Here is a 13,651-nt window from a genome sequence, read left to right on the forward strand (position 1 = left end):
ATGGTTATGCAAAAAGACTGTCATGCCTGAGGCTCTGAGCCCCCAGACTCAGTCCCAGGCACCACCATAAACCAGAGCTGACTAGTGCTCTTGGGAAAGAAGAAAGGAAGAAAGAAAGAAAGGAAGGAGGGAGGGAGGGAGGGAGGGAGGGAGGGAAGGAAGGAAGGAAGGAAGGAAGGAAGGAAGGAAGGAAGGAAGGGAGGAAGAAACAGGGAGAGAGGAAGGGAGAAAAGGAAAGGGGAGAGAAAGAAGAAAAGAAAGAAGAGAGAGAAAGAGAAAAAAAGAAAAAGAGAAAAAAACTCCTGATGTGGATGGATCAACATACCAACGGTCATATCCAGTGGAAAAGCAATTACAGAACTCCAAACTTCTACAACCCCCCGAAAAAATTTTGGTCCATACCTCCACGAGGGGATAAATGCTAGGGGAGATGACCATAGTGTTTTGAACTACAACTCTGGAGAGAGATGGACTAAAGGAAGGAAATTTGGAAGTAGTAATAGATGTAGGTGTGACTTAGAAAGGATGAGAAAGCAGGACTATAGGAAAAACTGGGCAAATATATCCAAATGTAGATAGAGTTATAGAATAATAGTCAATCCATATCTGCAACCTTGGGAGAGCTACTATAGCTTCCAATGGAAATAAGAGGGATATAGAACTCTGGTGGGAGGAACGGTGCAACATTATACCCTTGTTATAACTGTCTAAATCACTATTAAGTCACAAATATAATACATAAATAAATACATAAACAAACAAAAATTCAAATCACTATTAAGTCACAAATTAAAAGGAAAAAAATATACCCCTGAGAGATTCAGAAAGATGTAGAGCCTGGGCCTTTAGCATCCTTACTTGAGTTATGCTTTATAGCCAAGTAGAACTGGAAAAGGAACTTGGAGTCAGATAAACTTGGGATCAAATTCCAACTCCACCACACAGCAGCAACATTCACAACACATATAAGCTCTGTAATGCTTGATTTACACACACACACACACACACACACATACACACACACACACACACACACACACACACATACACACACACACACACACACTCGTAGATAGTTATGGGTTGAATTGGATAATCTACAAAAGTACTTAAAATATAGTATGTGTATAGTAAGTGATAAATATAGATAATGTGGAAACTTCCTTTCCCCATTTGCTTGTATAACTTTTAAATTTTCCTTTGACCATTTCCTATATATCACAGTCTTAAGATTGTATAAGGATCAGCTATAGGATTTTTAAAATTTTTTTTAATTATCTTTATTTATTGGATAGAGACAGCCAGAAATCAAGAGGGAAGGGGGTGGTAGAGAGGGAGAGAGAAAGAGAGACACCTGCAGCCCTGCTTCACCACTCATGAAGGTTTTCCCCTACAGGTGGGGACCGGGGACTCGAACCCGGGTCCTTGTGCATTGTAATATGTGGGCTCAACCGGGTGTGCCACCACCTGGACCCTTGTAGGATTTTTTTTTTTTGATTGATTCATTAATTGGTTACTAGCAAGCACAGGGACTGCATTCTAACAGTCAAGAATTTAGTAAGCATTTCTATGTCAAACCTGACCCTAAATACTTTAAAGAATTTTCTATAATTCTAGGGTTCAAATTACTTTACCAATTCCATCACACTGAACAGAAAGCCAAGGATAAGAAAAACCAATTTTCCCATTCATACTTTTTAAAAATTTTTCTTTATTGGGGGATTAATGGTTTATAGTCCACAGTAATACAGTTTGTACATGCATAACATTTTTCATGTTTTCACATAACAATTCAGCCCCCACTAGATCCTCCTCTGCCATCATGTTGCAGGACCTGAACCTCACTCCTACCGCAGAGTCTTTTACTTTGGTGTAATACACTGACTCGAGTCCAAGTTCTGCTTTGTGTTTTCCCTTCTGTTCTAATTTTTCAACTTCTGTCTATGAGTAAGATCATCCCACACTCATCCTTCACTTTATGAATCATTATTTTCATGAGTAGTTAATTGTGGATTTGAACTCAGGTTCTGAGATTCCAGAGCACAAGTACTTCACCTTGAATGCATATTATCACCCACATGTCCAGACTTTATCTTAGAACTCCTGAGAACTTGAATGGGGCAGGAACCCTCCTACCCACTGGAAAGCTTGATCTTCATAATATGCCCACAAAATTTAATAAAATTAAAGGGAAAAAAAGAGGTCAGGCAGAGCTGCATCCACTAGGTTAAGTGCACAGATTACACTGTGTAAGGGCCCAGGTTCAAGTGCCTAGTTCCCACCTGCAGGGGAAAAGATTCATGAGTGATGAAGTAGCACTGAAGGTGTCTGTTTCCCTTTCTTTCTCCCCATCCTTTCTCAATTTTTCTCTGTTTCTATCCAACAATAAATAAATTGGTAAATAAATAAATATAAAATAAAATGAAATGCTCACACATGGCCATAGCCAGATGACCAGAAGCAAGACAGCCACCCACCTCCTCTTATTCGTACTCCTCCTCTTCCTCCTCACATCTATTCCAGTCCATGTGAGGTCAATTCACATGTCACTTTGCAGACAGAGACCTGCCTATAGTCTTATTTCAGGAGAAGATATGCCTACACTCTCAGCAACTAATTTTGCCTTCTGCTCCTGTACCACTGTAACGTGCTACGGCAGAAGGCATGCCACTTGTCTATCCTAACCTCAGAACCCAGGAGGTGGGCTCTACCAGTCATGACACAGTACCTGGCAGTTAGGCAATGAGCATTGTCTGTGTGGGAAAGCAGGCCCAGGGTCCTGACTGGGGTCCTGGGTCATAGTAGCTAATTCTGTTTCTGGCATTTCCAGAGATTCTGTGAGCTCATCAAGATCCCTTAATGAATCCCCTTTAGAAGAAATTTAGTTACTGACTAGAATAGGCTCTTGTTGCAAGCTGGGGAAGTAAAGGAAGTATGTCATCATGATAAGGGAGAAAGAGGGCAAATATTCAGAGAGGGAGATGGAGAGAGAGGGAACCACTTCACAGTTGCCAGTCTTTGCCATATACTATCTAGCTATTAAGCTATTAAGCCTTTCCTACAAGCTTTTGTGTATTTCCTTTTACAAAAGCTTTACGTCTTTTTCAATTGCTTCTGTTTCTTTTTCAGAAGCCTGAAACCCAGGCTTAACTCTGCTTTTTGTCCTCTAAAAAGAAAACACAACTATTTACATTGCATGCATGATTTTCTTGATAACAGGAATTCTTAGCAACAGCAACCATGAGTTTTTAGTTTTCCACTGGGTCATGTTTAGACACAGTGGCTGGCAGTAGATGTGCCTTGCAGGAAGACTGTCCATAATTTAAACTAATGAATTCAGCTTCTCCCCACAAGATAACTCTGACCCATTATGATCATGTGTCTGCCATTCTGATCTTAGTCTTCCAGTACTTCCAGCACAAGAATATCCTCTTTTTTTCTAGATAGGGGTACAAAAGGACAGAGAGAGAGAGTGAGAAAGAGAGCACAGTACTGAGGCTTCCATCAGTTTGGTGTGTCTTAGACATAGCAAAACAATACACTATCCCACGGATCGATCTATATCTTTAAAATTTATTTTATTTACTCAATTTTAGAATTATTTTCATATGACAGGGGGAGGGGGAGATAGAGCATCACTATATTTCATATAGTTCTAGGGATCAAACCAAGAGCCCCAAACATGTAAATCTAATGCTTTGCGCGGGCTGGGCGGTTAAGCACACATGGCCCAAAGTGCATGGGCCTGCAGCAATGATCCGGTTGGAGCCTCCAGCTCCACACCGGCGGGGGAGGGGGGGGCTTTCTCTCCTCCTCTCTGTCTTCCCCTTCTTTCTCAGTTTTTCTCTGTCCTATCCAATAATAGCTATAACAATAACAGCTACAACAAGGGCAACAAAATGGGAAAAAATGACCTCCAGGAGCAGGGGATTCATAGTGCAGGCACTGAGCCCCAGCAATAACCCTGGAGGCAAAAAAAAAAAAATGCTTTGCTAGTTGAGCCATCTCTCCAGCCACTAAGTAAGCAACTTCACCAGTCCAGATTTTGGAGTTTTAAATAGGAAACCATCCTCCAACTCCCCTACACATACACACAAGGGAATGCGAGTAAGAGGGTGTCATCCTGGTTTTCCAGGCTGTGTAGGGTGTACACTGAAGCAGGGCTTGGTTGGTGAAGCAGTGAGCTACATAACTGACTTAAGCAAAATGTCTCCAGCAGACCCACCACAGTGAGATACTGGAAGACATTATTCCAAAGGTTAGGTTGCCTTATCTACTTCCAAAGTCATGCAGACCATAGAAAGAATTTGTCCTGGGTCTAAGAGATAGTGCATCAGGTAGAGTGTCTGCAATGTCTCTCATACACAAGCCAGGTTCAAGCACTGACACCATATGGGAGATGCTATCACAATCAAGGGAAAGGAAGCCCTCTGCTTCTCTATTAATGAAAAAAATTAACCCAGAGCAGTGCAATTACACATACACAAGCCAGGTCCCAGTTCCACCAAAAAATTTAAACTGCTAATAAGAATGTCCTGGGCCAAAATGTGATGCACCCAATAGAGCATATATTCTCTTGTGCAAAGATGTGGGTTCAATCCCCTGGTCCACATCTGAAAAGAATAAGCTTATCAAGTGGTGAAACGGTGCTGCAGATACCGCTCTTTCTCTGTCTACCTCCTCTTTCAACTTATCTCTGTCCTATCAAATACAAGATTTTTTTTTAAGTATAAGCCAGGCAGTAACACACCTATTAGAGTACATATATTACAGTTTAAGGACCCAGGTTCAAGCTCTTAGTCTTCACTTGCTGAGGGAGGGGAGCTTCAGGAGTGGTGAAGCAGTGCTATAGGTGTCTCTCTTTCTCTTTTCCCCATCTATCTTCCCTTTCCCTCTCAATTTCTGTCTCTATGATAAAGAAAGAAAAAGAGATAGATAAGATAAAAAAGAGAGAGAAATAAGAAGAAGGAAGGAAGGAGGGCAGGAAGGGCCACTGGAAGCAATGGAATTTTTGTTCAAGCACCAGACCCCAGTGATACACCTGTTGTCAATTAAGGAGAAAGGGAGAATGAAAAAAAAGAAAGAAAGAAAGAAAGAAAGAAAGAAAGAAAGAAAGAAAGAAAGAAAGAATATCAATGTGCTGCCCCAGGCAGGAAGAAGCTGATGGCAGAATCCTGTTTTAATTGAAACATATTTTGAGTAGCTCTGCCATCTGGACAGGTGTATGCGATTAGTTAATGAGCACATAAAGACGACTGAAAACTGATTTAAATTCTGTTTTTGACACTTTCCCCAATCTGAGCACCCTGAGTCCTCAGTTCAAGACAGACCAGTTCTGAGTGATGCCACAGCACATTATTTCCCAAATCGAATTGATAGGAGGGGGCAGAGAGGCAAAATGAACACAGACATTGTTAGTATGAACCAGGTGAGCCTACGTGGATGTGGCAAAAATTGATTTGTCCTGGGTTTCATTTTTGCTGGTTGCAGAAAATTTTCATAACCTACTTACTTGTCTGAGCTCCTGGTGGTTTCCACAAGGATTCTTGGGGGAAGGGAACACTCATAGGTCTCTCCGCGTAAGTGCCATGGGGAGAAATTTTCTCACTGAGCAGCTGAAAGCTTCCTCCCCGCACATGCGCAGTCCCTTATTTTCTCCTGTTCCCTGCAGAGACTCCTTGCTATCCAGAAAAGATTCTCCTGACCTTTCAAATTCTGTCCAGCAGAGTGGGATGGTAGTGCACTTGGTTAAGTGCATATGCCACCATGATGATGACCTGGGTTCAAACTTTTGGTTCCTGCCTGCAGAGGTAAAACTTTAGTTTCGTAAGTGGTGTGTATTGCTGCAGGGCTCTCTCCCTCTCTCTTTCTCTCTTTCTCCCTCTTTACTCCTTTTACCTCTCAATTCCTCTCTGTGTTCTATCATATTAAATAAATAAATAAATATATCAAGTTTAAATTAAATTTTAAATATAAATATTGTAAAACAAACAAAAAACATGTTAAAATAGAGAACTCTCTCCAGCTCTGACTTGTTCTGAAGTAGGTGCTCTAAGTTCCCTCAACAGGGCCTTCACTTCTCTATGCTCTCACTCTCTTAGGCTGAGCTTTGCCATTCTACAAGCAATTCCAGCCTCCAGCCAGGGGCATCCAAAGCTAAGCATTAATACTTGTTGACTTGATGGATAACTAAGACCCCTGGGGTGAGGAAAACAGTAGCAGTGGCTCAGACATGCACCCTGCATTAAACTGATTCCACAGAGGAGTGTGAACCCATGTGGATTTGCAGGAAATGAGTGAGATGAAAGAAGTTATGCCTCACCTTCAGCATGGAAAAGACTCCAGCTGCCCTCAGCAGAGAAATGACAAGATTTGCTTCATATAGAGAAAGAAATAGTATTAAAATTGTAGAAACCTATTACTATGCAGTGATCAGCAGCCTGCTTGCCCTCCTGGAACCAGCCTAGCCTTGGAGATCATGTATCATGTATCTACTGATTGTGGGTTCTCTCTATGGTCCCTGCCAAGTGTTTCCTTATAGATCAGGTTGTGCTTACTGGAAACATAGGAGCCCCTGTTAGGACATCTATGAAATCCAGGAAAACTTGCTCTGTGTCTATTATCTCGATTGCAGTCATCTTTATACCACTATCCCATCTTCAGTTCATGCCTCTCACTGCTCCACTACTCCTAAAGCTTCCTTTCTCAAGGTGAGATTGGGGATTTGAACCCAGATCTTCACACATGGTAGCATGCATTCCCTACAGATGAACTATCACCCAACCCTCATTTATTTAATTTTATGAAGGAGAGTTCAGAGCACTGTTTATCTCTGGCATATAGCTCTGCAGGGGATCAAGCCTGGCCCCCCAGGCATGCAAATCCTGTCTCTAACACACTGAACTACATATCTAACCCATGTATGTATATATATATGAGAGTGTGTGGGTGTGGGGGACAAGTTTTGTGTGATTCTGTTTGTGTATGCATGTGTGTGTGTTTACACATCTGTGAGTGTATGTCTGTGTGGATCTGGATATTATGTGTCTGCACACATTGTTCTAAATTTATTAATGTGTGACTATGTTCAGAATTTTTGTCTTTTATTTCTAGAGGTTTTAAATGCACAAATCTCAACTTCCATATGTCTTTTACCCAGATGCACTAATATTTAGCAAAGAAAAGTTAATTAATATTTATCTTGGCTAGATATTGTATTTATGCATATGTGTGTGCTTGTGACTCTAAATTATTTCAAAGTTATCTGCATACACCATTTACCTTCCCCCTTAATATCCAGTGTCTGTAATCACATTCTCCTTCTCCCTTTCTCTCTCTGTCTTTTATTGCCACTCCCTCCCCTCTACTAAGTCTCCTTGCCTCCCCACAGCCCATATCTTAACTATAAGAATTTGCTTATGCGCTTTGGCAGGGTTACAGATTTTCACATGACTAATTCCATCAACTTCTCTCACAGAAGTCCCCATAGCATCAAAAGCCTGCAGTTGGTCTTGTTATCTCTTCTCCCTGCAAGCTTCCACAAAGGACTAGATACTGAAGTCTGTACTCTTGATATTTGCTGGAAAAAATTCCACCAATGACCAAGAACACTAGTACTTGCCCCTCAAGAAGGTTCATTCTAACACAAAGATACCATCAAACACTATTTGTCTCTGTTAATTCAATCATACCAGGCCCTCAGCACAGGGAACACCAGATATCCCTAGAAGGAAGAGGAGGTCTGCTGAAGAGTTAAAAGGACTAATAATGGAAGCTGTGATAGGCTCCAGACTAACCCATCATTTAAACCCAAAGTCAAAGGATCTACTTGGAATAGGTTTTGTGACTGCAACTCTCTACTTGAATGAAGAAGCAATGACAATGAGAGAAACATCCCTCAGCCATGAAGGATGAGACTCAGCAAACTCATGTTCCACCTCTCTAGTACTCTGCAATGTACAGCCCCCATAGTTCCTTGGAGAATGTCAATGCCCCATGTCTAGTGTCTGTTCTTTTATAAAGGACAGTATATATGTCTTAGGAGATGTCCCAACTCCAAAGACATTACAATGCCTAAAAATGATCTTTTGTACCTTAAATAGCCTAAAACTTGGCAAATAAGCAACTGGTGGGGAACCTTGCTATCTGGTGAAAATAAAGATAACCAGTTTACCAGTGAAGTTCCTGGGACCCAACTCACCTGGACAGGCTACAGATGCTCAGTTTGCCTCTAAAAGACTACTTTGACCTATCAGAGAAGAGAATGATGTCAATGAGCATGTCTGAGATGCAGTCATGACTGAGAATTCCTCAAAAGCTACTGGACAGGTAAAAGAGAGAATAACAATATTCTCATGGGTCCCCACACCCTAGATGGGTTCATAGGAAGGGCCTCTAAAATTCCATCTGTCCTCCAAGTGCTTCTGCTTTACTACTTTGGCTGCAGATCACTTCATTCTAATAGGAGTTGGTGATGAATATAACACTTATGAGTTATTAGCAACACTGGTAATGGTGAGATAAAAATAATCATTGAAACGATGTACAGCACCTTGAATTATAATTTAATTTAAATAATCATTATTATTGTAATAATGAGTTAAAAAGTGATTTTATGTTAATAAAACAATGAGCAAAGTATAGTCCCCCAGTTGCCTGTGTGTGATTCCAGTCTGGCTGAATGGTCAAGGAATAACCATGAGCCTGAACATTTGCATCTGGAAGTGTGGAGACAGTGAAAGGACAGTGAATGCTTTAAGTCCACACACTTAGTGAAGAAGGGCAGGAAACTGAGTGAAGATTACAGGTCAGACTAGTAAGATCCCCAAACTTTAAACTTCCATTAAATTCTGAGAAGGTAGAAATGAAATTATTCACAAGGGGGAAGAAGCCAAAGGACAAGTGCAGGCATTGATAATCACAACCCACACCTTCAGGAACTCACTCTGGGAAGAGCATTTCAATTCTTTTCTTCTGCCTCCAGGACCCTTTAACCAACCATCACCTCTGACCCAAGCACTTAGCTATACTTTTTGGGTATAGCCCAGAAGTAGCTAGCAGGACCAAATTCTACTAGGATGCAAACCAGAAACTACAAGCTTTTATGTTCTTTCAAACGACACTATGAGAAGAAATAAGTTGGGAATAGCATCCTTTGGGAGTGATATCAAGGTGAAGCCCCTTATCCCTCTGGATTCTTAGGCTACACCAGTCATCACAACTAGTCTGACTGAAAAAAATCAACAATATACACATAAAACATTTATATGGCAATAAATTCAAAGGCAATTATAGGGCAGACCTGGGGAATTTAAGTAATGTGTGAAGGGACTTGGGGCCTCAAGGAGAGAGAAAGAGTAAACCATGACCAGGAAGGAACCCATCTTGACAGTGAAAGAATTGAGTTTTTCAGATAGAGAAGATTTTTATTCTGATAAATTTTTGCCTACATGACACTTTTAAAACTCTATTCTGTTTTTAAATTTATTTATAAAAAGGAAATATTGACAAAACCATAGGCTAAGAGGGGTATAACTCCACACAATTTCCACCACCAGAACTCCCTATCTCATCCCATCTCCTGATAGCTTACCTATTCTTTAACCATCTGGGAGTATGGACCCAAGGTCATTGTGGGATGCAGAAGGTGGAAGGTCTGGCTTCTATAATTGCTTCCCTGCTGAACATGGTTGTTGACAGGTCAATCCATACTTCCAACCTGCCTCTCTCTTTCCCTAGTGGGGTGGGATTCTGGGGAATTGGAGCTCTAGGACACATTGACGGGGTCCTCTGTTCAGGGAAGTCTGGTTGGCATCATGCTAGCATCTGGTACCTGGTGGTTGAAAAGAGAGTTAACATATAAAGCCAAACAAATTGTTGACTAATCATGACCTAAAGGCTAGAATAGTGCAGATGAAGAGTTGGGGGAGGGGGGTCTCTGTTTTGTAGATAGCTAGTAGGCATATTTTAGTTTTATTCCAAAGGGCCTGTGGCTACACTCCTCTTTTTTTTTTTTTTCAGGGCAGAAAAAGAGGGAGCAGGTGGTCCGGGAGGTGGTGCAGTGTATAAAGCACTGGACTCTTAAGCATGAAGTCCTGAGTTCAATCCCTGGCAGCACATGTACCAGAGCAATGTCTGTTTCTTTCTCTCTCTCCTCCTATCATTCTCATTAATAGATAAATAAAAAAGAAAAAGAGGGAGCAGTGATGACCTTTTTTTTTCTTGTAAGGTAAAGGACAAAGGACTAAGACCAGGACTAGTAGTTCTCAGGTTCTAGAGTCTCACTCTTCCTGTCACTATTATTTTACATAGGTTACTTATGCTTAATGAAAAACAGAGAAAGATACAAAGAGACAGAATTTTCCAGTTAGGGCTTGTGTTTGTGCTAGAAACTGAACCTGTCACCTCAGAGCCTTAGGCATGAAAGATATTTGCATAACTATTTTGCTGTCTCCCCAGCCCATCTCCTCCCCTTAACATCACAAATTTTTAGATAAAGGAGAGACTGGGAGCAAGGGAAAAGTATCACAGCACTAAATTTTCCCCCATTATCAAGGGGCCAAACTCAAACCTGGGTCAGTTGCATGGCAATGCAATCACCCTACCAGGTATACCAGGAAAGCTAGCTGCTGTTGCTTGGAGCCTCAGGCATAAAAGTCTTTTGCATAACCATCATGCTGTCTCCTCAGCCTGGTACTTTTAAAATAAACCACATTCCTAAATCTAGGTAAACAGTTTCTATGGAGGCCCTCCAAGATTAACTTTAGTAGTTCCCCATACCAAGGTAACACCTATTGGAAGGAATCTGCTCTAGATATTTTGATAGAGTATCTGTCTATTCTGAGGAGTGTCACCCTACAGTAGGAAAAACAATGTGGAGTGGAAATCAGGCACTCAGCCATATGACATAGTGAACAAGCACAGTTGAGCTCTTACAAGGCTAACCTTTTAATACAGAAATAATTCGGTGTTAATGTGCCTGATTTTCAGCAATCTGCAACATTGTAGCTGGGACATTTGGTTTCGACTGCTACTTTAAATGTCACAAAATGGATGCATTTGCAAGTGGAATTTAAAAACGATGTGTTCCTACTTCCTCCTCCTCATATCCCTTTTCTTTCAAGAAAAATAAGGCGTGGCTTTCTGCATTACCATCTAATGAAATTTCTGTGTATTCAGGAGTATTTTCAGCACTCTACATTTTTATAGAGATGAAGATATAAAAGCTCTCAAACGACTTCAAAACTGAATTAGCCTGAAACATATATTCAAGCAATATTTCTTTTTGACCTAGTTTATCTATTTAAAAATAAAAATCCCAAAACTATCAAGGCACTCTTTGCACTTTCCTTTCTTCTGGGTTCCCCATAATCAAACAGTCTGAGCATTTGGTCCGTGCTGGACTCCATCCTGAACCTTGGAAGGATAAGGGTAATCAGGAACTGAGGACCTGAGGACAGGTCACACTGTTCTTTCTATATCAAAGACTAAAAGTTACACTCCAGCTGCTAGTATAGCAGAGATTCTACTTCCCAGTTCATTATCTTGATTTGCCACAACTTAGGTCTTTTACTATGTTTTCTTTTTATATCCCCACTCCCCTCTCTCACTCACTGGGGAATGAACCCAGGCCTGTCAGGTCCAGTTTTTCTTTTAATATACATATTTTTTATATTTATTTTTATTTATTTATTCCCTTTTGTTGCCCTTGTTGTTTTATTGTTGTAGTTATTATTGTTGTTATTGTTGTTGGGTAGGACAGAGAGAAATGGAGAGGGGAGGGGGAAGACAGAGAGAGGGAGAGAAAGATAGACACCTGCAAGACCTGTTTCACTGCTTGTGAAGCGACACCCCTGCAGGTGGGGAGCCAGGGCTTGAACCAGGATCCTTATGCGGGTCCTTGTGCTTAGCGCCACCTGCGCTTAACCTGCTGTGCTACAGCCCGACTCCCAGGTCCAGTTTTTCTTTTCTTTAATTTGAGAAACAGTGGAAAGAGCTAGAGATAGGGGAGAGAAGAGGAGTGGGGAGGAGAGGGGAGAGGGAGGAGAGGAGAGGGAGGGGAGGGGAGATGAAGGGCGGTGAGGGGGGGAGGAGAGGGAAAGGGAGGAGACGGAAGGGAAGGGAAGGGAAGGGAAGGGAAGGGAAGGGAAGGGAAGGGAAGGGAAGGGAAGGGAAGGGAAGGGAAGGGAGGGAAAAAGAGGGGAGGGGAGGGGAGGGGAGGGGAGGGGAGGGGAGGGGAGGGAAGGGAAGGGAAGGGAAGGGAAGGGCACTGTTCCACTATAGAGGGAACTCCTTCTATCCTATCTGTGATGTTCCCATGTGATAGCATAGTTCAGTCCCAGAACCTCATGCATAATCAGGTAGCTAGCTATCTCTTACTTTCTATAGTGGTTGTAACAAAATAGCATTAGTCTGGGGTCTTACATGATATCAGCCAACTTAGCAACTGACCATCTTGGGGGACACAGGTCTCAGTGAGCTAAAGTGTTTTGGAATGTGTTTCCTTATCAATGGTTGAAAGGAGGACTGCCTCACTCATTCCTATTGCTGGTGGGGTGCAATACTGACTATTGACCATTCGGCTTTCATTCCTCCACTGATCAACAGCCTGGTCCTTTCTCAGGTCTGGGAATTAGCTGCTCCCAATATCCAGCTTTCTGCCTGCATCTCTGTGCTGTGAGGCACACTGAGCCCTCCTCATCATGAAATCTTTCATATCATCTTTCCTTTTAAAAATATTTATCTATTACTTATTGAATAGAGACAGAAAAATCAAGAGGGAAGAGGAAGACAGGGTGAAAGAGAGACACCTGCAACACAGCTTTGCCACCTGTAAAACTTCCCCCCTATAGGTAGGAACCAGGGACTTGACCCCCAGTCTTTTTGTTTTATAAGTGTACAGCCAACCAGGTGTGCCACTGATGGGCCCATCACAACATCTTTCTGACTAGCTTCTGCCTCTTCTCCTACTGTTAAGAATTCATTAGGTGACTTTGAGCTCGTCTATTTTTTCCAAGACAATCCCCAGTGTCTGACTCTTCATTGAGTCTTCAACCGGATACACTGGGCCCCTTAACATAACATATAACCTAAATCTGCCCATTTTACCTCTGAATTTAAAGCCATGTAGATTAAACATGTATTTGGTATTAAATTGATTTTTCCTTTGCTAATTGCCTGACAAAGTTTTGATGCTGACCTAGTCCAAGAAGTACTCAGAGAGGTGGAAGGATCTTTTCTTTTTCTTTTCTCTTTTTCTTTTTATTTATAAAATGGAAATATTGACAAGACTATAGAATAAGAGAGGTACATTTCCACACAATGCCCAACTCCAGAGATCCATATCCAATCCCCTCCCTTGGTAGCTTTCCTATTCTTTGTCCCTCTGGGAGTATGGATCCAGGATTATTATGGGGTGCAGAGGTGAAAGGTCTGGCTTCTGTAGTTGCTTCTCTTTTTAAAAAAATATTTATTTATTTATTTATTTATTCCCTTTTGTTGCCCTTGTTTTTATTGTTGATGTAGTTATTATTGTTGTTGTTATTGATGTCCTTGTTGTTAGGACAGAGAGAAATGGAGAGAGGAGGGGAAGACATAGAGGGGGAGAGAAAGATAGACACCTGCAGACCTGCTTTACCACTTATGAAGCAAC

The 13,651-nt window shown here is 41.5% G+C and overlaps 1 pseudogene; it reads right to left on the reverse strand.

Annotated features, from left to right (window-relative positions):
• Positions 1–13,125, reverse strand: part of LOC103118999 (Y-box-binding protein 1-like) — a 44,212-nt pseudogene extending 31,087 nt beyond the window's left edge.
• Between the last annotated feature and the right edge of the window lie 526 nt (positions 13,126–13,651).

Source organism: Erinaceus europaeus, chromosome 1 (assembly GCF_950295315.1).
Source record: "Erinaceus europaeus chromosome 1, mEriEur2.1, whole genome shotgun sequence".
NCBI lineage: Eukaryota > Metazoa > Chordata > Mammalia > Eulipotyphla > Erinaceidae > Erinaceus > Erinaceus europaeus.